Genomic DNA, 22524 nt, shown 5'->3' on the forward strand with positions numbered 1-22524 from the left:
GTGTACCTTTACACATAACTTCATTTGACATTACTCATTAACGGATACTGAAAACATGTGTACAGCCTTGATTTTGACCGACTGGTTTACTGTATATCAAATATACTTAACCGCAAAAGAAACGTCACCGTGGATAGATATATGAGAAACCTTATTTGTCCAAACACTGTAAACATACTTTGAGACATATTAAAAAGATTAAACTTGTCAAAACTGATCATCGAGGTTAAAATTAAAGTGTCAAATTTTCTTAAAGTGAAACACAACACTAGTCCCTAAGAAAATGGCATCACAAGTCGGTATCTCGTGTGTCCGCCATGTGCATTGATGACTGCCGTGCAACGTCGATACATGGAATGGATGAGGCGGTTGAAGAAGGCCATTGGCACTTGAGCCCACACTCTGAGGAGTGCCTGAGACAAATCAGCTGCACTTGTCGGCCTTGGTCGGACGTCATTCAGCTGGATTTGAATCTCGTCCCACAGGTGCTCAATGGGATTTAAATCGGGACTGAGGGCAGGCCACTGCATGGTTCTGATGTCATTCTGCTGGAGGAAGTCTCTTGCTGCTCTCGCAGTGTGGGCACGGGGTTATCGTGCTGAAATTCGTGGTTGCGGCGACGTGCCAAATGAGGTGGGGGGTGTGGTCTCAAGACTTGATCAATTTACCGAGCTGCTGTGACACCATTGCCTCTCCCTGGACCGATGTTCTGGAAAACCACAGGGCCGACCCTCTAGCATGTCCCCATTGTCTGTCGAGCAGTTTCCATAGCAGTAAACAAGCGCTCTTGAAGATGCTGTCGCACAAAGTGAGGGTCATCTGTAGTGTTGGTGGTCTGGTACCGTTGCTGGAGCCTGTATATGGCCCTTATGTGGCTTAGATACTTGGACTTGGCATTGGCTACTTGTTGGGCGCTTTGTCCAGCTTGCAATCGTCCAAGGGCTTGGTGACGCTGTCAATCTTGACATGTGGTAGCAATTTAATTGCGAATGAATGTTATCAGATCTGGGTGGATTTTTATAGGGCAAGAAATGGGGGGAACGCAAGTGCATTTCAATTTGCACAGAACTCACGTGCATCGGGTTACCATGGTTTGGGTGATCGGTGTTATTGTCATCTCCTTTGTTTTCTTATCATCAAATTTCATTTTTTTCCGGACAAGGTAACCTTAAAATTTTTAGAAACTTTTGACAAAAATTACCCAGATATTTAAATGACAACTTTTCATGCAATGTTACTTGGGATGACGTTTCTTTTGCGTTTCAGTATATATAGAAAACAGTCTCGTCTATCCACCATTAAACGCGGTGAAAATTATGTGAATGAATCACTGTAAAAAAGGGTAAGTATGTCTTGCCTACTAGCTACACACGCCACTCACACAATTGCACAAAAACAGTAAGGATATGTTGTTGCCTGTTAAAGACGTTAGACACAATAAGTGAAACCAACTACAACGCTCTGAGATGTAACATGAAGAGAGTGGATAGTATACTTGTACCGAACAAACAAGAATAATACCTTTTCCATGCTATATTTTGTTGTAGCAGGGGTAGGCCTCAAATGACATGATTTACCATCACTATAAAACAAATGCTGACTCCTTGAAATACATTAACCTAATAGTGTAATTAAACTTACTTTGTAGTATTTATGACTATTTACATTTGTTAACTACATACAAGCAGGTGAAAAAAGGACCAAAAATAGAATCGAGGGAAAATAGCAACATATTTAATGTGGCTCGTGAAGCAAAGGAGCATGTACTCATGTAAATAGTTATTTAGAAGATCAAAACCCACTACAGAGCCACCATTTTCACGCATAACGTACAATAACCACCAAGCAACATAAATATAGAAAGATCGGTATGTCTCCACGCAAAATATTGAGTATTTGCATGCCCAAAGAAAGCTAGGGCTGTCCATCCTGATACCTGAAAAGGGAGATAACTCATTATCTAGATATAATCAATCATATATTATGCTTGTCATTGAGTATTGTTAGATATAACATAATAGGCAGGTTTTATGTTCTACAATGCTTTCTGTTTATCCATTAATATCAATTATTTAATCATAAATAGCTATGCTTCTCGTACCAAAAACGGAAAGAAAGAATATTTTAGAAATTCAGGGAGGAGACTAAAATGTGCCCAGTTAATAAAACTCTACACACTGTTTTTCTGAGTCTGGAAATTCAGAGATGCACTGAAACAGTTATATTGTATTACTTATCGGCTCATGTTTGGGTAGGATACCAAAGGTACATGTTGCAGGTTTCCACAATTATAAACGGACACGTCGATGCTTCTTCCACCAATTATGGAGAAGACAGGGCGCGTCAAGGGAGGTAATTCGTCACGGTAAGCTTGCGTGCAACGGCGTGAATTGAGGTGCGCACGAACTATTGTATCCATCGTCTTTAAATCATTACTTCAACGAACAAACAATCTGATGCTTGCATTTTACATTTGAACATTTTCCTATCTGAACATGCTTTGGTAAGCATATACATACATGTAGCTTATGTCGCTTAACACTATCAAAATCCTTGTGGAATTGACAAATGTAATATTGAGTTAGAACACTTGAACAAAAGCAAATGATCAAATTCTCCTTTTACGAAAACTGGCTTCGGTATCACATTTGTATGTCACCCGTCGAATCTCAATTATTTGAAATATTTAAGGGTTTTATGTCTATGATGTCAATCAATAAATTTATTCATCTTGGTACCTGTAGCATAGATGAAGATACCGCTCCAGAGTTGCAAACTGTCAGTGCTGTCACCTCGAAGTTCAACCTTGCCGTCTGCCTTCCCGCGAGTTGCTAATATACCTAAAACAACAAAGGCTTTACACATCAAAAGCGGTAATAGGCCTAGTTAATACTTTCCTAAAGAAAGGCAAGGAGTGCTTTCACATGAAGACATTATGACATGTATTATAATAGTTTTCAAAGAAAATCGATATTACATGGCACAACACAATGTAAATCGGCCAAAAATGATATATTTTTTAAAACTCAATTGTTAACAGTGTTGTTTTTACATGTATATATCACAAAGTTGTTGCGGTGCAAAGTCACTGAGTGACCGGTCTTCAAACCCACTAACATACATTTCTGACAAGCCAAAGGGGCGTAAATCTGTCCCCTCTCAACAGTTCCCGTATATTTATTTCATCATGGTATTAGACTATAATTTTCTTGTCTTTTCGAAAGAAATTATATTTGAAGACTTTGAAACTTGCGAAAATATTTATTAAAAACTTAAAACACAGTAGGTTGATATTCTTTATCAAATTCAAGCTCAAATGTTTGCATTTATTCTTAGTGGTATTTAGGTTCGACACAAAACTACTGCAGTACAACATTACCGAACAAACATGATAAAACATAAACATTACGAACCTTTGACGACAATACCATGTTTGTTTGGAAATACCAATGTAGTATTCTCTTCAATGGTTAGTTGCATCCCAACTGGAATGAACAGATTTCTGTTTACGTACAAAAGTTCATTTGGTGGAAAAGTGATAGAGTCATTCAGTATTCCTCCAAGCGTGTTTTCTGTTTCATTATAAGAGAACATGTGAGAGTCCACCTCAGGCGAGACATCAGAGAGAAGCTGAGAAACGTAGAACGGATGCACTTCAGCCATCAATTTCGAGACATCACAGAAAAAATCACATATTCTGGATCGAACAAAGAACTTGTCATTGCTTCCCCAGAAATTGTGACTTGCATTCAACCACTGGTCTTCAGCATAGGATACATCAACAAACACATCGTACCGTGCATGGGGATTCAGGAAGACATTGTTGTGGATTTCAACTCCAGCGTTCTTTGTGTGTATCACTGATGTTGTTGAACAATTTATGAACCAGTTTCCGGAAATGATAGCGTTACTTCCATTTCTTGAGGTAATGTCAGTGTACAATGCTGAACGTTTTGAGAAAATATTATCTTCAATGAAAACTTTTGCTGGAATCTCTGTTGAATGACATTGAAGACGCATTAACGTGTAAGGAGAAGCCGTCTTTGTACCTTCCAGTGTGTTACCTCGCAATACTATTGTTGGCACGGTTTTTAATAAATAGGCATTAATATGGACACCGTAGTGTCTATTATTGGTGAAGTGAGAATTTATAATAGAAATTTGCATATCTGACACTGGTTTATGAACATCTAGGAGCAGTCCACTATTTTGGTTTTCTGTAAAATAAGAATCCAGAAAGGTCATGTTCATTTGTGTCCCATATCTTGCAATATCTAGAGCAAAACCGCTTAATCCATTGTTCTCAAAGGTACATCCCTTTATCATAGTACCCATACCTCCATTGTAGTAATGGTATATCCCATAACGTCTGTTATGTGATATTCTACAGTTCTCAGCAGACAGGACTACTTCTCTATCGAATGTCAGGCCATTATTTCCATTACGCAAGATATCACAGTCTTTCATGCCAATGAAGTTACTTCCTCCATCCCAATATCTCCCGTAAATTCCCTCCACTGAATTGTCTGACACGATGGTTCCAGACAGCTGAACTCTAGTTTGGTTTGTACCTCCAAGAAGTAAATATAGTCCTCTGTAGTTATGGTGGATGTGACAATGCCTTAAGGTAATGGAAGCCAGAGATCCCTTGATGCCGGCGACTGCTCCATATACGTTGCTGAATTCCATTGTCAAATTCCCTGAAAGTATGAGTGTATAATCTTGACCATCAGTGGACGAATTAACCTTTTATGCACAGTCTATTGTACGATTCTGACTATATCACGAACATGTGTTTAAGAATCACTATGAAACAGTGGTGATGCTAGGTGTTCTCGATAATGTGAGCGTATCCTGCCCCACCGGTCTTACCTACGACAACCACAAAAAAGTTAATTGTTCACCTGAAAAATACACACCTGAACACAAGCTACAAATCAGAATAGCGAATGACATCATACATCAGTTTTTCACTGATGCATGCCCTCCTCATGTGTACTAAAACACATTTTGGACGCTTTACTTAGGCATTGAATGTATTTGCCCTGATTAAACAACGTTAAAGCAAGAGTCGTTGACGCTTTTTGGAATCCAACAACAAAGATACTCGAGTTTACGTCATAAGTTGTGAAATGTAGACACCAAAGGCTAGATCTGCTGGATTATTGCTCACCAAAAGTTACCTATTTGAAAGTTGAAGTCATCTTTTTTGTCATAGCGCCGTAAAACTCGAAAAAGCTGTTTTCTGATTAGCTGATGTCGACTTCTTGCTAGTCATTTCATTGGTGGTCAACGGTCGCGAAAAGTCGTTCTGGCGTGAACTGTAATGGAATGTCCTTTGATCGTTGTTTCGCGGTTGCTTGTCATGCAGTCTTGTGGAGAGTTTTTTATCACTCTGAAACTCTAGCCCAGGTGTGTAAATCAGTAGAGGAGAATAATGGCTATTTAACCATTATTGAATGTCATCTGAATCTTAAGTTAAATTTCTTTGCAACTTTCCCTTGTTTTGATCTTGCCAATCCGACTCGTATGCATTAAGAAACAGATCATCAAGGGGAGTGTTGCCTATGGGGATGCCTACTTCTTGGATAAAAGTCCTTTCCCAAAATGCCACATGTATGCTATCTATGAGGAAATCCAGCATTTCACAAATTACTTTCTCAGTAAACATCAGATGACATTTACTTTCATTTTTGACAAATTGTCCCAAACCAATGAAGATAGAAATGTAACAATACTACTTAGAGTTTGCTAAGGATCATGTTTTGAAGGTATCAAACAACCATTCAGATTGAAATATCACAGTGCACAATGATTGGGTAACCTCTATGAGAACTCAATTTCATGATGAACGGACAGAGACATGCAGTCATGGGCACGATGAGCACGAGATGCATGAAAACCTGTTATCATTATAACTGAGCACAACAACATTTTCTACTAAGGATTTCAACGACTCAATGCACTTTTGCCCCCTCAACTTCAAAGATGACAGATGCATGCTTGAAACTATGTCAGCACAACGTGACAGCCAAAGTGTGATCAGCAGGGCATGGACTCGGCATCAGGCGTTTTGATCGGCTTCCCAGCGACATGCAAGTGGTCGACAGCCATCCAACGTAGTCGAACGTGACCAGTATGAAGAGGGGCCAAATTATGATTTGGGGTGGGATCAGTAGAGCTGGAAGAACCGGGGCCATATCACGATCGCAGGGCACGATGATAGGTGTGCGTTACAGGGTCGTTTATGCCTACTTAGAGCAGGAGACCATTGTCCGTATGGAATGACCAGCCTGATTACCAGACCTCAACCAATTGAATATATCAAAGGACATTCCATTACAGTTCACGCCAGAACGACTTTTCGCGACCGTTGACCATATATATATATATATATATCGCCCTCTCACGATTTTTCTACGTTTCAGTTTTGGTCAGATACTCTCATTTAGACGTGTGATATCAATCCTTGTTGGTCACATGGGGTTAGTTGATACTGAGTGGCACATGTCAATGGATTTTTGTCCATTACAAACGTCTTCACGCAATATTGTCCTGTTGATCTTCAGGAAACTTTTGAGTAGTGTATATCTATTGGCACCACGTTCAGTAACAATTTCCCCATGGATGAAGGAATGCTGTCGTCTCGTGTGATAGTGGTGTACAAAGTTGAAAAATCAAATGTTTTGAAAAATTTAACTTGGATCTTTTCTGATAATGCCAAATTTCTAAGAGTCCCCGTTGTATTAATTCCATTTGCTTCTACTTGTAAAAATGGGTATTTAAAAATGTTGATTCCCATTTGGTGACACAAATCAAATTAGACAGGTTCTTGAACGCTTAAATGTTATACTCATTGTTATTGACACTTGCCTTGTGGTATCTAAGAAGATGTTTTGAACGGTGTATAAATTTATTACAAGCGGATGAGAACCATTCAAAGTATTTTGTCTTAAAGCATTTAAGGGAACATACATGCTATCGTTTGGTTTGGTTGATGTTTCCCTTTCAAGGGACGTGACAACGGATGGTCAGCTGACGCCTGATTTTTAGCATAATATTGTTTCACAGAATAAGGATGTACTTACCTTCACTGACAACCTCAAGACCACTCCACATGCTTGTCCGGTTTGTGAAGGAAGACGAAGCCGTAAAAACTACAGGAACCCTGCTGAACCCAACAGCCTCCAAAGTGCCTATGGTTAGAAAATTAGTGAAATAACAACAATCTTAATGGTCATTATGCTGTTATGAGCATCCTTCGTATTATCCTGAACAGTAGGAAGTTCCTATTATCATAATGAATAAATACCTGGTACCTGACATGGTATTACATAAAGATTCTCACCCGGATGTCTTTTGATATCTAATATATCAAAATGAGTCAATGAAGGCTTAAAACTCCCGAGTCTTGCCGATCTTAAAAAAATCTTTTATCGACGAGTATTTGTTATCAGGAGACACTATGGTGAAAATCTATTTATCGTCCATTCTTCAAACGTTTTCAGTTTGTAAACAGTAATAACCAGTACGTTAACTATCTTCAGTGGCAGAGTCATCGAACAATAGTTATCATTGTTAATAATTCTAAGAATACTACCTCTATTACACCCTTTGCGAGAAATCCTTATTTTGGCTTTAATCACACTAACTAAATTTTTCAGATGTCCAACAGATGTCCTCTTCACTGTCAATTACACAATTAGTTGTTCCCAATTTTGCACTTTAGCAACCCAAGCTGTGATGTGCGTAATGGCGGGAACCTCACTTCATTCCAACATCTGACCACAAGAGGTTGATGAATTGGGGAGGTGGGTGGGAGTACTTCTGATGTAATGGAGGTAGTATTCTTACAATTATTAACAATGATAACTATTGTTCGATAATTCTTGCGAATCCTCTACCCCTATTACATCCTTTGCCAGAATTTACCACAGGGACCCGGCGTGATCTGCCTCTAGGAACTACCAGTGTAATTGACAGTAATCCTCTTCTGGAAACCATTTAGTCACTGATTCTTATCCTGACTCGAGATAATTTCCTGGGAAAAATCTGGAAGCGATCTTAGAGTGATTGAGGTCCAATGTTGATCATGGGTGAGACCAGAACAGTCCGCAGCATGGACTCTAGCTGCTGTTGGTGTAGTAGAAGGTCCGCTACCATAGGGGTGGATATTGTATTAGCTATAATCCCTTGTCGTCTTCTCCACTGGATGAACATATCCCATCTGTTGTCATATATAAGGGAGGATAAAGGTCTGCATGATCTTGCCACAACTTCCGAGGCAAGTTCAGAGTGCCCGGATGTCTGAATCTTTTGCATGGTAATTTCCAGGCGGTGAGATGTAGGCTGGGCAGGTTCTCGTGGAAAATGTTTGACTGGGGTTGTCTTAACAGATCTCGACGGAGAGGTAACTGGAGAGGTTCTTCCGTTAATAGACCTAATAATCTGGGGAACTATGCTCTACTGGGCCAGATTAGTGCCATCAGGATAACATACAATCCGTCTCCTCCACCTTGTAGATGACCTTGTCTAGTGGGAATGCGTATGCAAATAGACCCATCCAATCCGTCGATCTGGTGAGCCATTGGGTCGGGAACTGGACTGGCATAAAAGTTGATGGTTTTGACAAGTGGCAAAGAGATCTAGATGTGGCATGTCCCATAACGTGGTTATCCAAGCAAAGATCTCGGGATGTAAGGTCCATTCTGTTGCCACTGTTCTGCCCTGGCGGGAAAGGCTGTTGGCAAGGATGTTCAGCTTTCCGGGAATATGGCTCGCTTCCATCCGGCAACTGATGGAGTCTGCCAAGGCAAACAATCGTGTAGTCTCCATCATCAGAGAACTGGATCTGGTTCCTCCTTGTTTGTGAATGTATGCCACTACTGTGGTGCTGCCCGTGGCTATGAGGATGGATGATTGGGAGAAACGTATCTTCCATGCAAGGATGGCGTTTGTCTGTAGAGGACGTAACATCAACCTTCATCTGAAAGTCATATCCTGTAGAGACGTTAGGTTGCCTAGAAAAGACATCCACCACCTTAGAGGGTTGACTTGATAGGGATTGAATCATCGTAATAGTCTTGACGAATCGATCTTCTGGTGGACATAGTGTCTTGAACTGGGAGTGGTCTCGGACTTGTAGGGATTGACTAGGAATGCGCATAAATCAAACATACTATAAACATTGCTTAGGGTTAGTTAGTAAATTTGGAATCATGAGAATTGTTCAAGAACTTACCAAGAACTACCAATCCTGCATTGTGTGAATTAAATATAACGTTGACCCCCGGCTGGAATTGTTACATGTCCTGATGGTCGAATGTAGATCACTGAGTTTATAACATATGGACTTTGACTCGGCAGCCATTCTTCTGTGTCCTGTTAGAGAAAATGGTTTATGTTTACAATACTATCAACGCAGTCCCATTTGAAGAAGGGGTTGTTTAATGTGTATAAATGTGAATGTCACTGCTTCCGTACGTGTTTTCATAACCATAAGCTCACTGTGCAGTTCATGGACGTCATATTTTATTCGCTTCCAATTTACTGTTGAGAAATATATCTGGCATATGATGTGTTTACATTGAACATCAAGTAACTGATAATCAAGGAAACATTAACATTCCTTAAATGACCTTGATGAATGCCGAGGAGGGTGTCAAGGTCAGTAACCAATTGTCAAATATTTCAGTGATCAAAGAGACGATGGTGTATTTTAGGAATTGGTTCAATTCAAGGCCAAGATCACCTGATCACTATGAAACCAACATATAACTTCTTTAACTTCTTTGAGAGACATTAACTAATCCTTTGGAAGTTGGATTACTAAGTAAGGGACCCGTGAAGATTCCGGGGTAGAATAGGTCTTCAGCAACTCATACTTGCCGTAAAAGGCGACTATGCTTGTCGTAAAAGGCAACTAACGGGATCGGGTGGTCAGGCTCGCTGACTTGGTTGATACATGTCATCGATCCCAATTGCGTGGATCCCAATCACTGGATTGTCTGGTCCAGACTCGATTATTTTACAGACCGCCGTCATATAGCTGGAATATTGCTGAGTGCGGCGTTAAACAACAAACCAAGGATTGGATTTAAGGATGAACAACTTCTTTATTACAATTAGGAGCGACGTTTCTGTGTAGGTTCTAATCCTTCATCAAAGCGGGAAGCAACATCATCAGGCTGATTACTGATAATATAACGTCGTTATTGATGCAGCTAGATACTGAAGGTGTCCACGGTTTGAAAAGGTTAAAGTGACATTTAATCTTTTAACTGATTTCCATGGGCTATTTTAAACCTAGTGGGATCAACACTGAATAAACGTAGAATATTTAGATGTGATGACACCCGGTGTCTTTGGGGCTTTGGGGCTTTGACTTAATAAACAAGTTTTAAAATTTTAAAAAAAAATTGTGTGTGTGTGTGTGTTTGTGTGGATGTTTGCGTGCCTGCTTGTCTACACATAAATAATTGCTGTACCATTAAATTATGTTGTTCTTTTTTTTAAATAGCCATGGCTTGTTGACTAATCCATTTTCTTCTTGAAATAAAATACTGCTTCAACCACACACATTGGTTTCTCTTTCTACTCAATGCCCTTGTTTGCCCATACATAGTTGAGCGTTGTAACACCATCTTCTCGAGGCAAGGGAGTGAACTGACTATACAAGTCCAGTTACCACCCTTGCCGAACTAGGCTGGTATTGTGGAGTTACATTTTGGCTGGACTAACGAGTCTATGCATAGTCCAATCAAAATCGAGCACCCAAATCGAAATCCCGTTTGTAAACTGTCGTGCAGATTTCGGTCGATTGCAGGATTTGCAAAGCATGTGCACCTCCAACTCGTTGTCAACAGATATTTTCCGAGTCTTTTCACGTTTTCAATCAAGGTGCTCACGTGATTTGATGCACTTCGCGAGGTAAAACCCGTTTTATCACAATATAGATCTTGATAATCGAGGGGATCTTCTTGACTGGGCGCCGCCATTTTGATTGAAACAAATGCAAGTGATACGAGAGGTGGAATCCGATCAGTCCATAGGAGAGGCTTATAGAGGACATAACTTGTAATAACCTCTGGTGGCGCTACGAAGGAATTCGAGCCTAGTTCGGCAAGGGTGGAAACTGGACTTCAATGGTCAGTTAACTCCCTTGCCTCGGGAAGATGTGTAACACATGCATGTGGAATTGTTTTGCAGATAGATCTAGCTTATGAAGTTTGTATTGTATTGTAAATAACAAAATTATCGTTTACTGCCCACAATGCTGTATACAATATTATAAGTTATGGTGTATTTTGGTTGCCATATACGGTGTCATATTAGGTAAGCAGACAATTGTGCGGTATTATCATTTATTGTGCCGAAAAATGTACACTATCTGGTATATTTATAGCCCATGCAATGTCAAAATAAAATCTTGACACCTACAGTACATATGTTTCCGATACTATTAGGGTAACGCTATTTTTCAGGGCATTATCATTTGCAGAAGTCTGAGGTCTTCCATTAACTGCCAGACGAAGTCAAGATGGCAGTGAACTCAACCAAAAATGACTTCATGTTCTAAGGTAGGCATACCTTGGTAAATACAGAGGTAAAAAGTTCAGTGGCTGCCCGTGTATTACCTCTATGTCCTGGGATACGACTGTATGTCTGACGGAGATCTGTTCCTCTGCTTCACATCCATACAACTCCAAGCGAAGTCCAACATAGGAATTGTATGTCCTCATTGTTGGCAGGTACGCTAGGTACCTGGCCTGAAATTAAAAATGTGCCCAATTCCAGAATAATTTTGTATTTTTTGTTGTGTGCATTAAAGTACTAGTATATAAAAGTTTTATTGTCTTTTTCTTTCTTTATGACTGCAGGCGATTACGACCGATGTATATTATGTAGCTCAACCAGCAACATGATGGATGGGTTGCTGTACTCTGTATTTTTATGGTTGTATCGCATAAATAAGAACTGGTCAGCCTAACAGATTGCATGATCAGCTATCTGCAATGGGATGAGAGATGATATAATCAGCCACTTCCGGTCCTGGTTTTACGTATGACGAGTAAAGGAGGCACGGACCTATTCAGCCTTCACAGGAGATGTTATAATAAGTATGGAAACATGTGTATCAGTAACCGCATCATGGACACCAATTCTGATGGTGTTGAAAGGTTATGCATATGTCATCCACACAACACATTTATTTGAAGTTGAAACTATTCCTTCATAATTCAAATTTGCGCTCCCACCTTGATGAGGTCATTTATTTGACGATGTTATTTTTTGGAGGGAAGTGTCAAGTAAGTTGTTACCCATAGATGTAGCTTGGCAACGCAGATAAATGCAGTGGCCCAACGATCGTATCCAAAAGTGGGAGGGATATGACAGCCGGTATTTGGAGAAAAGATACCAAACCTGACCCACCTGTTTGTAAAATACCTTGTCCGATATTCCCGAGGCAGGATTCTATTCAGGGAGTCATCGTTATTTTGGGTATTTATTTTTAAAGCTTGAACAATGTATCAACATCCTTAAATAGGCTGTACATAATGTTGAAATCTCATATAAGAAATAAAGAGCTGCGCCCCTCATGGTTTATTCTCTCTGTAGAGTTGTATGTGTAGGATAGAGCACGTCCGAGAGTTTTATATTTAAAACACACATAAAACCAAATGGGAGTGTTTTATCTAACTTACTACAACTAATATCAACATTTTTATTTAACTGTGTTTCAAACATAGTTTCCATGAACTTAAGGAAACGGGCGTAAAATATATGTTGTTGACGAAGGGTTCTTGAAAAAGACATTCTAAAAAGCACTCACTGGGCACAGATACGAAGGTTGCGTGTTCGATCCTCGGGAATATACAGAAAACATTGTCATTTGATTTTAAGTTTCAAAACATATTACAATCTGAACGGAAGTTGTATTAATAAAATACCCGGGATAATATTTTAAATTATATAGCAAATATGCCTGGAATATCTTATAACATCCTGGGGATATTATATAAAATCCAGCGGACATTACAACATCCCTGTTTATTCGATTTCACCCGACTGGAGAACAATAGGATGACGTCACTCGGGGTTTATAATGTAAGATAAACAACGTCCACTAGTTGTTTATTTCTTAAATGGGACATGGTATTGTCTTAAGAGTTTGTTCAGATATGCCTCATCCAATATTTAGCAATATCATCATCAATGGTCTGCCTTACCTGCTACTGGAAGCCAAAAGTATATATCTATTCACAGGCATCATGATATGGACTATATGGCTTAACAGAGAGACCAGTCGTCTAACTGTGTGCAAAGCAAACCAATTGTCAAGACAGATTTGCCAAGCATCTTTCCACATTAAATCGTATTTAAAATCAAATTTCGCTCCTTAACCAACTACTAAATTTTAAAACAACCTATACACATTAAAAATTACTTGATTACATTGCACACAGAGAGAGAGAGACAGGGTGTGTGTGTGTGGGGGGGGGGGGGGGGGGGATTGGCAAGACAGAAATATACCTGTATAGTAGGCTTCAACTCGTGTTTCAGAACAGTCTGAGAATCAGGCGGTCCCTCCAGTTCCTGTGCCCCACTGCTGGTTACATATCTCTTCCAGGCAAGACTATCTTGGCTGTAGAAGATGTAGACTGATTTGGGAAACCAGCCACGTTTGCTGCCCTGGACTGAGAAGCCCGTCACCCTATGTTGAGTTAACAGGTCAACCTTGAGGTATTCTGTACCCTTTTGGTCGACATTCCAACCGTCTGAAACAATAGTCAGTAGGTGCAACGTGTTTGTCACGAATTGTACCTACGGTAGTCACAATAGTGTCAAGGACCTGTACTGTTAAGCTCATCCATGTCCGCGATGGCATATATGCACGTTTCACACGAATTGATTCCTTGTCTTACTATTTAAATAATACAATCTGTAAACAATCTGCAACCAGAATATTCGAAGGAAATATGCGTGTTTCTTAACCAAGAATGCATTACATATACCAAGCGATTAAAATCACCGAAATCATCATTATTTTGAGTATGCAAAGGCGAGAACAAACGCATGCAAGCAAGCGATAGCTACTTTGAACGTATTTCCTTATTGTTGATTTTGATGGTAGATACTGACAGCAAACTTTTATTATTTCCTGCATATATTTTCTTTTTTTCCCTGCATATATTTTCAAAGTGACAGAGGATTAAAAAACGTCAAGATATGCAGCCGTTTTCTTCATTAACAACTTCACTTAACTGACAGTTTCGTAGATCCTAAGTAATTTTTCAAAACACAACGGTTGTTATATAAAATAAGTACTACGCCAGTAAAGCTATATTGATTATAATTATAGTCAACAAATTCAAGTGTAAGGACAGCCACTTTTAATAAGTTGTTTCCGGCAAATTGTAGACAGTATCAGTGATAAACGAGACTTCCTCTGTAAAACTCCCTCACCTCCAACATTGAGCCTCGCCTGTTGTGCTTGCCATGGGGATGAGGCTGACAACTGATCATCAGTGATGTTGCCATTCTCGAAACCAAGTGCTGCATTACATTCAGTTGACAGTGCCAATGCTGCAATAAAGCGGAAAATATATAACTTGATTATTTTGGAATAACGATTATAACATATACTAAATATGTTCATCATAAAACATAACCGTGGGAGCATTCAGTCATCACTCTTGCCACACAACAACGCCCTCTACTACTGCAGCAAGCCCAGGATCACACAGAGTATGTCATGGCTAGCGATAGAGAACTGTTTGGTTCAGTGACGGGTCAAGATTTATCGTGCTGATATTTAACTGACTACAAGAGTCCACTTTCCACCCTTGCCGAAGTAGGCTTGTATTATGGAGTTACATTTTGGCTGGACTAACGAGTCTGTGCATAGTCCAATCAAAATCGCGAAACGAAAACGAAACCCGGTTTGTAAACCATCGTGCAGTTTTCGGTCGATTGCAGGATTTACAAAGCATGTGCACCGCCACATCGTTGTCAACAGATATAATCAAGGTGCTCGCGTGATTTGATTCATTTTGCTGTGTAAAACCCGTTTTATCACAACATAGATCTTGATTATCGATGAAATCGTCTTGACTGGGCGCAGCCATTTTGTTTGAAGCAAATGCAAGTGAAACGAGAGGTGGAATCTGATAGGTCATAGGAGAGTCCTAGAAGGAACATAACTCGTAATAGCCACTGGTGGCGCTACGATCGAGCCCAGGAATTCCAGCATAGTTCGGCAAGGGTGGAAACTCTCTTGCCTCGGGAAGATGTATTCAGATAGGATGTCTTTAGAATTTTTAATCCTTCCTTTCTCTGTGGGAAGCCAACAAACCAGTTCATGCATTTTATGTTTAAGGACGACAATCCGTGTTTATCTGTGAAAAATTCAAGATTGTGACATGACAGTGAACTACACAAGTGACGATGGGTTTTTATATTCATAGTATTATAGTTTGTTAAATTGTAAATAAAACTGTAAACTAAATTATTTATATATTCATTGGGGAATAGTCCATGTTGGGAAATGTATTATGAAGAATGTGTTTTCACGTCAACATGGTGGTTACATCCTAACTTTAATAAAACTTTAATTCATTTGTCATATTTGTCCTCACTGAAAGTGATGATGAACATTTTGCCTTTTCATTTTCGTTTTTCTGTGACCTTTTGTGATGAGAGGTGCTTGCAAAATCCACAAATAAAAACATTTTTGATATCTTGATACTGTAAATTCAGTCTTTATTCTTTCAGAGCCACTTTATGAGAGTTGCTTGCAATTTGCCCACATGACAACATAATTAATAGAACACCTTGTTACTGTAATTAGGTGTCTATTCATTCAGTCGCACTTTGTGCTGTGAGGTGATTGCAAATAGCGACAAAACGTAAATACTTTGTCAACTGGTGACATAACAGTACTGTTTACCACTCGCAACAACGCCATCGATCGACTGAAAACAGGAGAATCATCTTCAGCTTTAGACAGTTTTTTTCCACTCTAATGACACACGAAACACGGGACTTTCACAGCACCACTGCAGCAAAGGACAGGTTCATAAGCCAACGTAGCCATCGTCAAAGAGCGAACCCTTCAGCTACGGCAATACCAGGATTGCGTAGGAAATCAGCCTAGGCAGTGAGGAAGTGTTTAGCGCTGAAGTTATTCACGCTAGACGTCCAGTTCGAGATGTCTTTTGACGGACCTACATGTACATCATCGGCTGTGACGTCAAAGGTGTCATGGTCCCATAGTATGGCCACAACTGTGGTTCAGTGTTTGGTTCAAGTTTGGTTCAGTGACGAGACAAGTTCGGATGGTAGCCGTCGTGTTTACAAGCACAGCGTAGACGCTGTCTGCACCACTGTAGACGTGTTTGACGGTGGTTTCCTGTCAAAATGTGACGTCTGGAGGGTCTTCTGGCGACAGTCTCTGCACATCTAAGGCGACGACGTACGGTTCGTGAAGATATTCGTCGAAGGCCAGGGATGCTTCTTGCAGTCACTGTTGCTGGCTGGAATCAATTTCGTAGGTGTGTTGTTCGAGTCCAGTTGTCTTGTCGAATATTGGTTACGCGTGGCGTGCCATTCCGAGGATGGTCTCTGACTGCATTCGTTTGTTGCCAACGTTGCCATAAACACCAAATGGTGGACGGTAAATTGTCTTGCAACATCACGTTGACTCGATCCTGCTTCAAGCATACCAATTGCTCGCAGACGCTCATTTTCGGACAGGCGTGGCATTTCGTAATGTTGAATAATTGCGTATTTTTTTATTTTTTTTGAGTGGTTGTTGTCAGCACGATGCTAAACAATGCATATGGAATCCCGTTAACGCACATGCTTTTATACCCATTCTTGGGTAGTGAAATGCATGGGGCTTGCATAAAAGTCATCTTTTGCATTGAATGCATGCTTTTCTGTAGCAGTTGCGTTTTTATGACTTGATTCCATACATGTACTACAATACTGAAAACCAAACTTTACTTGTTTGAAAAATACACTAAGATATTGGTGTCACTGGGACTTTTGTTGTTGAGTATATAAGAGATTAGAAGATGGCATGTAGAAACCTCGAATGACGACAGCAATGCTTGAAGTAACACCCTGGTCTGGGCTATTCTAACAGTGGCAATGAGCAATTGCTGCAAGCCACTGGAGCGTGTGCGCTCAGGAAGTTATAATCACCTAAAAACCTGCTGTTTAGCGCATGAGGTGAGGTGAAATTGGGTTTAACGTCGCGTCCAAGCTTATATAGCGACATATAGTGTGTGTGTGTGTGTGTGTGTGTGTGTGTGTGTGTGTGTGTGTGTGTGTGTGTGTGTGTGTGTGTGTGTGTGTGTGTGTGTGCGCGTGTGTGTGTGCGTGTGTGCGTGGATGTGGATGTGTGCGTGCCTGCGTGTCTTATATAAATAATTGCTGTACCATTAAATTATGTTGTTCTGTTTTGGCCTGTTGACTAATCCATTTTCTTCTTGAAATAAAATACTGTTTGAACCATACACATTGGTTTCTCTTTCCGCTCAATTTGCCCATACACAGTTGAGTGTGTGTGTGTGTGTGTGTGTGTGTGTGTGTGTGTGTGTGTGTGTGTGTGTGTGTGTGTGTGTGTGTGTGTGTGTGTGTGTGTGTGTGTTTGTGTGTGTGTGTGGGTGTGTTGGTTGGTGTGTGGGTGTGGGTGTGGGTGTGAGAGAGAGAGGTTGCTTGCACCAGTCCGGACTGATGCCGATTTATAGTGCTAGCACATGGAGATATAATGCCGCAGTTTAACATGGATACCCCACTCAGACACAGTATACTGACTCCGAGCCGACCAGTCCCTGTTTTAGCCATTTAATGCCGAGCGCCAGGCCAGTACCATCTTTTAACGTCTGGTTGGTATGACGCGGCCGGGGAACGAACCCCGGACCTTCCGCTCTCCGGGCGATGCTCTACCACTAGACCACGGAGGCGGTCTTTCAGCGCATGAGAGAGGCATGTTTCTAATGCATCCCAACTATTCATGTTGACTAGTGGTGTGGAAATTATGAACTCGGCCACGACATTTTGTTTTGGCACAACAAATAATATACGACAAACGCAAACCCAAGTTTGTTCATCTGAATGGATAGACTCCACAAAAACCAACTCGACCTACAAGAAGCCTCTTGGTGAGCAATGCATAAACCAGTCGTCAATAGCGAGGCATACTTATAAATAAATATACAGTTTAACAAGTGAACTAAACTTGCATAACTGGTTAGGAGCAAGTTCTTTCATAATATTCTTTAAAGAATATATTTGATTCTTTGTCTGGAAAGCTGCTTTGTAGAGTTTGTGTATATGGCCCATTAAATAAAAATCATTGTTGTTTTTCGTCCATGCATGTTCTTATTCATAAGCTATATGCAGTTATAATCTACAGTTTGACTACCTCAAATTTCAAAGCACAGTAGGTTTAATTTCATTCTACCACAAAATCAAGAGTACTTTGAAAACGATGCTTTCTTTGAACGCATACTTACACATGGGCAAATATGCCAGCAGTCTTACCTATACTCTTTATTTCGGAAAATATAGGCCAACGGCCAATGTTTACATTCGATTACATGAGTGAGTGAGTGAGTTGGGTTTAACGCCGCTTTTAACAGTATTCCAATTATATCACGGCGTGGCAGCTTAATGTGGGAGGAAAGCCCGAAGTGATGCAGGTCTCAGACGTTTACTACTTCGGTGAAACCCATGCGCACGGGTATGGTGCTGACGAACCTAGAAACATAATCGGGGCAAACCGGGATTCGAGCCCACAATCATAGGTGTCTGGCGTGCCCAAGGGACGCAACTCTGCACAGCGAATCGCGGCGCCCGTGCTCCCTCGATTACATGACGTGTAGAATAAATACAACATATTTATATAAACAAAATTGACAAGATAGAAGATTTTAGACATATCCTCAGAATTATTTTACGTAGGAGTATAAAAAGGATAAAGTTCATAGCTACATTTTGAGTCACGTACCGTTTCTTGTGGTCATTGAATTGGAAGATAAAATATATTCTTATCAGGAAGAAGGCAAAACGTTTCTTGTATATATTTTGTACGTAGATGCAGAGCAAACTAATAGGAAGTGATATTCATCCTCAATATATCTATATTTGCAACATTTACATGATCGACCGCTTTACGGTATATTAACATATCTACCAGTTTCAGTATGCAGTTGATGCAGAAAACATCGAAATTGTGCCAGGGCCACTTTGAATTTATTGATAGATATACAATTGAGGTACAGCTCTGTTCGAAGACTAAGTTTAAACAATCAATATGATGATGTTTTAGTACCGTTTTAGAGCATGCTGTGCCAATTCTGTTCATAGGTATATTTTAGGCGTGACGTGAATTCAGATAAGAAAGATTTTGGATGGTGAATATACTGCTGTTCCCATAAACATAAAACCAAACCAAGTAGGATATATTTACATTTCGAAACCCAGTTGTGTTTGCCTTTATTAGATGCCTGTAACATCATGCTGTAACACTGTATAGATAACGTGAGTCAGGCATAGAGATAAGCTTCAGCCAGTAACTAATACATCTTTTATATTAAGCATTAATAGATGATGGATATCGGCCGCACTCTCCACACACGATGTGGTTAGGGGTAGACATCTTAATACCAAGAAAGTACATTTGATATTTGTAAATATGTACATGTGACGAGAAGAAATTCATGTTCTTTACTTTATAAGGTTTCTCTAATGTAACAGGGTAACTGATAGCTGAATCGTTATTTTCAAATAAGTAAGTCCAACTTACGAGAGAGTTAAGTAGCTTCGGAATAGATTAGTTGTAACTACGACAAAGCTAAGTTGTTTTGTTTGTTGTTAAACGCCGCACTGAGGAGTGAGTGAGTGAGTATGATTTTATGCAGCGATATCACGGCGTTGTGACGAGCTAACGCTTTAACCACAAGGCTAACCTACCGCCCCCCGCACTGAGGAATCCCCACAGGGGAGCTAGGTTGTAATTACACAAGAACGTTGAGGCGTATTAATGACATGCAAATGTTAGTCGAACTTACAAGAGAGGTACCACCAAAAAATAATGAAAATAATATAAAAATCCTACAAGAGAGGTACGTAGTTATTACGGGATAGTGATGTCGTAATTATGGGAAAAGTAAAGGAAAATATTGACATTAAGTGCAACACTTATACACCGATGGGTTATACCGGGCTGCACCATTGTCACACTAGATATAAGTGCTCAGTGCGTGGGCTTCAAACGTCCAAACGGTATATATGAGTGCGTGAGTATGGTTTTACGTCGCTTTTAGCAATATTCAAGCAATATCACGGCGGGTGACACCAGAAATTGGCTTCACACATTGTACCCATGTCGGGAATCGAGCCCGGGTCTTCGGCGTGACGAGCGAACGCTTTAACCTCTAGGCATAACGTGTGCATAGTGGATTTATAACGAATTTATAACGCATGCATATACGTTTTCGTAACATGTTCAGAACGAATAACATCTTACTGCTGTGTGATTGGCATTCTAGAAAAAGTAAGAAAACGTACAACTTTAAAACTTTGTAATTGTTGTTAACTGGGGCATTGAATGTTGTGACCTTGAACAGACAACTTCTGAACATGCTCAATCGTACTTCAAGAGTTAAATGTAGACACCAAAAGTTGGAGCTGCTGGAATATTGCTCGTCATAAAGGGAAAGTTGATTATTGGAAAGTTGAAGTCATCCCTCTTGCCATACAGACTTGTGGAGAGTGTTCACAGATCTGAACAACGATTACATACACGTTTACCGTTATTACAACATACCTGTGTGATGTGCTACATCTATCCAAAGTACGATTAATCTGAACCCAAGTAGGCCTCCGCTAAACACGACATTAATGCACAGATCTGAACAACGATTGCATGTTGATTTACCGTTTTTAAAACATACCTGTGTGATGTGCTACAGCTATCCAAAGTACGATTAATCTGAACCCAAGTAGGCCTCCGCTAACACACGACATGATTCAATGAGCGTAGAAGCGTAATACCGCAATCCTGTCGCAACGACAATGGCGTCGTTGTTTCCCACCTGTATGTCCGTGTCCTCGCCTGGGTTGTTTTCTAGATCAGCTAATCCAACATCTGTACCAGGAAGTAAGTAATGAATCCATGTGTTGATAATGATACTTAGCCGGTAATGATACTTATCCGGTAGGATACGGTTTCCTAACAAAACCATTTCCACATTCATAAGAAATATCTGCCTGAAACAGAGTCGATTGTACGATTCCGGCTATATCACGAGCATGTGTTTAAGAATCACTATCAAATAGTGAGGATACCAGGTGTTTGTGAAAAGGTGATCGTATCCTACCTTACCGGTCGGACCCGTCACAAACACATGCAAAAGCATGTCAATTGTTCACCTGAAAAATCACGGGAACATATGTTAAAAGTCAAAATAGGGAATTGCATCGGACATAATTTTTGTCACTGGTGCGTCCAATTTGGAAATGTCATCCACGGGTCGACCATAAAACTTTTTGAAAGCTTCTGTGGCGCCTTGAGTATTGTAACGTTGATCCAACAATTTCTGGGCAAGAGTTGTATGACGTTCATTGAAATCTTGGAAGAAAGAGCATGCTCCATTGTACCTCTAAAGTTGTGAAATGCAAACACCGAAGGTTGGAGCTGCTCCAATAGTGCTCGACATGAAGGGAGAGTTGACTATTGGAAAGTTGACGTCTTTTGAAGAGCGTTTTGTCACTCTGATTCTTCATGCATATGTTTATACCCGTGCTCGTGGGTTTCACCGAAGTGTAATCGTCTTAGACCTGCATCACTTCGGGCTTTCCTCCCACATTGAGCTAACATGCCGTGATATAACTGGAATACTGTTAAAAGCGGCGTTAAACCCAACTCACTCACTCATGCATATGTTTAAATTTGAAACAGACGAGGTCTCACTGGTCTCTTTATTTCTAGTTCAGGTTCGGGTAGCCCAGTGGTCATAGCGTTCGCTCGTGACGCCGATGACCCGGGTTCGATTCCCGACATGGGTACAATGTGTAAAGACCATTTCTGGGGTCGTGATATTTCTGGGGACACGGGTGGCCCAGTCGTCTAAGGTGCCGCGATTCGCTGTGCAGTTGCGCCCCTTGGGCACGCCAGAAACCTATGATTGTGGGTTCGAATCCCGGTTCGCCCCGATTATGTTTCTAGGTTTGTCAGCACCATACCCGTGCTCGTGGGTTTACCGAAGTGGTTAACGTCTGAGACCTGCATCACTTCGGGCTTTCCTCCCACATTAAGCTGACACGCCGCGACATAACTGTAATACTGTTAAAAGCAGCGTTAAACCTAAATGACTCACTCACTCAAGGGAGGGAATGTACGGGAGATGTTTGGATGGAGGAAGTAACTTCATTGGCATGAAAGAATCTGATGCCCTGCGTAATGGAGGTGATGGTCTGACATTCAACAGAGAAATAGTCTTTTTGCTGAGA

At 40.5% G+C, this 22524-nt stretch overlaps 1 protein-coding gene across 1 annotated transcript in view; it reads right to left on the bottom strand.

Annotated features, from left to right (window-relative positions):
• Positions 1–21127, bottom strand: part of LOC124134850 — a 55149-nt gene extending 34022 nt beyond the window's left edge. Inside the window, exons 1-8 of the mRNA XM_048396857.1 lie at positions 20967–21127; positions 14467–14586; positions 13534–13778; positions 11637–11768; positions 9242–9381; positions 7089–7196; positions 3414–4700; positions 2739–2840 (exon numbers count right to left, since the gene is read on the bottom strand). The gene's annotated coding sequence lies outside the window, so the exon portion shown is untranslated. The remainder of the gene's footprint in view (positions 1–2738; positions 2841–3413; positions 4701–7088; positions 7197–9241; positions 9382–11636; positions 11769–13533; positions 13779–14466; positions 14587–20966) is intronic.
• Between the last annotated feature and the right edge of the window lie 1397 nt (positions 21128–22524).

This window comes from Haliotis rufescens, unplaced genomic scaffold (assembly GCF_023055435.1).
Source record: "Haliotis rufescens isolate VD_foot unplaced genomic scaffold, xgHalRufe1.0.p SCAF_16, whole genome shotgun sequence".
NCBI classification, from domain to species: domain Eukaryota; kingdom Metazoa; phylum Mollusca; class Gastropoda; order Lepetellida; family Haliotidae; genus Haliotis; species Haliotis rufescens.